The sequence below is a fragment of the Penaeus japonicus genome, unplaced genomic scaffold (genome assembly GCF_977035675.1).
Source record: "Penaeus japonicus unplaced genomic scaffold, GWHDUDI00000001_assembly GWHDUDI00000031, whole genome shotgun sequence".
Lineage (NCBI taxonomy): Eukaryota > Metazoa > Arthropoda > Malacostraca > Decapoda > Penaeidae > Penaeus > Penaeus japonicus.
Genome location: NW_028234433.1, coordinates 1,590,892 through 1,595,891, shown reverse-complemented (window position 1 = coordinate 1,595,891; position 5,000 = coordinate 1,590,892).

Below are 5,000 nucleotides of genomic sequence, written 5' to 3'. Positions count from 1 at the left end.
GGAGAAGGATGGCAAGGCTGGAGGAAGAGGCGAAGAAGGTGGACCGCGAAAGTGATGACGGTGGAGAGAACGGAGGAACAGCAGGAGAGAACGGATGATAAAGACAAGAGACGGCTGTCCATTGAGACTGAACACTGAACAAAGAGGTAGACAAAATGAACAATAGTTGGCAATCAGTGCCTTGCGCCATCACAGTCTTGCATGACTGCCACGCTCGGATTCATGACACCGGCAGTAGATGCAAGACCAAAACAAACAAAAGGGGCTCTGCGGATCTCGCGTGGTACGGGTTGTCCCTGTGCCAAATGGACCACAAACCCAGCAGTGCTCAGGGACAAGCCTGCGCGAGAAGGGGCAGGGGGGGGGAGGGGCGTCGCGGGACAATCAGCGGGTCTGGAGTGAATGACTGACCTCGAACAGAAGCGGAGCGACACTTCAGTAGCAGTAGCAGTGGTAGCAACGGGGCCAGCGATATCGTTATGAATTAGCAGCAGTAGATATAATCCTAGTAGTGTAAACATGAGCTGTAACAACGATGCTATAATTAGTTGTAATTGAAGGAGCAGGAGCGATTGTAGCAAATAGTAGGATTGCCAGAGAAACAATTCTTGAACAGCACTTTTGGTAATAGAACTAGCAGCAACCACAGTAGCTGATGTAGTTGCAGAAGCGTATCTTAGTAAGAAGAGTATACTAGCACTTCTACTAGATAGGCCTAGTGGAGGCGCTAACACCTTCATGAGCAGCAATAATTGCAATAATTGGTGGCGTGAGCAGGGGCAGGTAGGGAAGGGGGGTTGCAGGCCAAATGATAAAGAATAGCAATAGGACTAGCATTAGTGTCAAAAATAATAGCATTAGTAGCAGTAGTAGGGATATTCGATAGAGCAACAGTAATGGCAGTAAAATAACCGTATTAGAAGTAGCAGAAGTGAAATTAGCAATAATGATATTCAGTGATAAAATTAGTGACCACAAGAATATGTAATATGCACATTCTTCAGGACAGTCAAGCAGTAAATGGAAGTGTTGCCATGGCAACAAGCGGAGGTTATTCCATTACAGAAAGGTGGCAACAGTAGCAAGAGTGTTGGCAGTAACAATAATGTTATTGTTATTGACAGCAGAAAAAAATATGAACGGCAGCAGTTTTTGTAGAAATATTCACACTAGTGACTCGTGGTAGCAAGAAACACCAGTAGAAGCATTAGTTTGACAACGTAATGGTAGTATTACTAATAACGGAAGGAATAGTAGTTGTTTTATCCGAGATTCGCACGACAGCAAGGATCAGGGAGTAGCAGTGATTCCAGATGTATTTCGCAACATGTTCTCGGGTAATTGATGAAAAGTGGTTACTGCTCGTATGGTTATGAGGGGATGGAATGGTGGGATGGGAGGTCGTTTTCACTTAGGAAAGGAAGCGTTAGCTGTAGTAGCAGAAGTGTGGTTGTGGTTGCAGTGTTAGTAGTAATATCAGTAGCGTCGATCTTGTAAGCCTATTCAGAGCATCATTCGCATCAGTAGTAATAATAATAGCAGTGTCAAGGGTAATTAGGGAAAATTATGACAACAAAATTAAAAGTAGTAATAGTAACGGTAGCCGTAGTAGATCCATTAGCCGTAGAAGTAGTAATAGTAGTCTTGATAGCGAGAGTGGCGCCACTACACTTCGAACGCAGTAGACAAAAGGTAAGCATTGCGAAATAGTAGTTACGTCTCCGAATCCGTGACAGCGGCTGTTTGGCCGACACTTCGAATCACGTTTCCCCAGTATTGCCAGGCACGCCGTGACTCCCTGAGAACTTACATAACTTCTGCAACATTACGCAAGTCGCTTTATTGTCCGGGACACGTCAGGCAGATCCTGCAGGGCGCAGACCAACGCTAGGGGAGGAGGGAGAAACACACAGCCGAGGCAGACCCGAGACCAAACCAACACAAATTACACACTTATATATGCCGCTCGTGAAAAGTACACAAGAAGCATATATATGTATATATATATATATATATATATATATATATATATATATATATATATATATATATATATATATATATATATATATATATATGTGTGTGTGTGTGTGTGTGTGTGTGTGTGTGTGTGCTTGTGTATGTATATATACATACATATATGATATATATATGTATATATATATATACATATATATTTATATATATATATACATATATATATAAATATATATATAAATGTATATGTATAAACATAAATTCGAGATGTATGTGTTTTTCACGAAAACGAAAGTAGATATTAAGGCGAATCCCTTTGAAGTGGCCGGGACTCTCCTTACGAAAATCGCAGAAAATTGTTTTAAACGCTGCCGTTTCGGGAACAGGTGACAGGCAGCAAGTGAGTCTCCCGCAAATAATTGCTGTTATATATATATATACATATAAATATATATATATATATATATATATATATATATATATATATATATATATATGTGTGTGTGTGTGCAATATATCTCTCTATATATCTATATAATTATTTATATATATATTTTTATATATATGTATATATTTATATATGTATATGTGTGTGTTTGTTTATATATGTGTGTGTGTGTGTGTGTGTGTGTGTGTGTGTGTCTATGTGTGTGTGTGTGTGTACTATGTATATGTGCATGTATTTGTGTGTACGTATTATGTGTATGTTCAGTTCAGTTCAGAGAGATATGCGAAGACGTAGCTTCGCCCGGGCTATATGCACGGGCCGGCTGTGCGTGTATGTCTCTGTGTATGTATGTATTACGTAATTATGTATGTATGTGTATGTGTGTGAATTATGTAGATATACTGATTATCTAACTCTTATTAACTGCATTTTTCTTTTATTTTGAAAAATTGTTTGATTTGTTGTTTTGACGTCAACAGACACAACCACTTACTAGAAGATCGAATGACTGGCAGTGACGAAGCAGAGAGTGAAGTAAAGTCGTTTGCAATATCTAACGAATGAAGTATGTCTAACAGTCGGTATCCGCTTTTAAAGAATCCCAGATGAAGTTTTGGAATATAATTAACATATGAAGTTTTGGAATATGATTAGCATATGAAGTTTTGGAATATAATTAACATATGAAGTTTTGGAATATAATTAACATATGAAGTTTTGGAATATGATTAACATATGAAGTTTTGGAATATAATTAGCAATTTTGTGTTGACACTATAAATGACGTAAGTCTTTGGCGCGGGATACCGAGACAGATGTCTGCGCCCCCTGATGTAAACTCGGTCATTTTCAGACACATGAAAACTTCATCAATGTGTATTTTCTTGCTTTCTTTTCTTTTCTTTCTGTGATTTGATTATATCTCTTATTCAAGGTGGAGAGAATCGCCATCGACTGAACAACAGGAGACATATAATGAAAAACGTCATGTCATGCACCAAAGTAAGCATATCGTTCTGTGAGTTTTCTACTTGCGTCGTGTAGCGTAAGGCCTGAAGAAAAAAAAAATACAACATAAATAAATCTGAAAAAACACATACAGTCACAAGAAAGAAACAAACACTTACGACTCTATCATGAATTTGACCGGACAGCGAAATGAAATGTTGAACTCGAGTGCCTCCTTTGGCGCGCGTTGTCTCCCTGGTTCGGGGAGGCAGGGCGGGGGCGGTCGGCCAGCGGTGCACGGAAGGGCGGCGGGGCGAGGAGCGAGCGGGCAGAGCAGCCATACTCTTTCGAGAAACCCGGAACTCGGTGTTACACAATCAGCGGGGGGGGGGGGGGTTAGGCGGCGGCGCAAAGGCGATCACAACAGATTCATTTTTATAAGCAGTTACTTGGAGATGATAAGATAATGGGAAATAGGTACCTTAAGGATTATAAAAAATAATAAATAATAAATACCTGGCTTAACTCTCCGAGAAGTCAAAATTTGCGAATAAATAGAAGAATAGTTTAATAACTTTAAAATCAATATAATCCATAGCCCATTCATATTTCTAGTGTCGCCATGGAGACAAAACCAAAAAATGCATTCCCTGTTTTTTTTTTAACCTGGAAACTTGCGTAACACGGCTGGTGAATCGTGTTTGCGAGTGGCTGGTTGGCCGCCTCTTGACGACACGTGATTCGGAGTGGAAATGCTTCGAAGACAAGCCAGGTGGACGCAGCCCTATGGCATCGAGAGATCAGTCGACCTCGCTCTGGCGCCGGTGACAAAACAGCGAACGAATCAGTAGTAAGAGGAATGGCAAGTAACAGCGATTACGATGATATTGACGATTTTTTTAAAGAATTCCGTATATGATAGAATAATGATAGGTATGATAATAATGATTCTAATAGTATTGTTACTAATAAACTTTTTAATGATGATGATGATGATAACAAGCTGATGGATAAACAAATCAAGATGGATAAACAAATCAATATATTTTATGGATACTGTTTTTTCTACAATTGTATCGATCTGATAGTGTTTTACCATTCAAACTGTTTGCTTTGATTCCTCCATTCAAAGAGCAATAACGACAGAAGAAAATGGGAAAGTCCATGAAGAAGAATACATAAAAACAAAAACAAAAATGGACGTCGATATGACTATAGGAACCCACATGACCTCAGTCAGGACAACCTCTAGGACGTCATTCCCGCCAGCAGGTAAAAGGGTGACTCATTTCCTGGCTCTGACTGAGAAACTCCGGTGTCCAGGTGTTATTGTGTGTGTACTAACTGTGCATACACGGAAACATTAAAACGGTCGATTTTTCGTGAGGGTAAATCTATTGCGATGATACGAGTATGGATAATGAAATATATTTGCATGATGTATATTGTTTTAGTCAATTTCCGTTCGTGCGCATCGTGGTGAAAATGGCAGACAGTAGGCTACGTGGAATCGATAGATCGACCAATTGTAATTAAGGTACCCATACAAGGTGCGATTCGGCCTTAAGACCACCGGGCAAACCTGGTTGGAACCGACAGCTGGATCGCCTATGGGCTGGTTGTGATC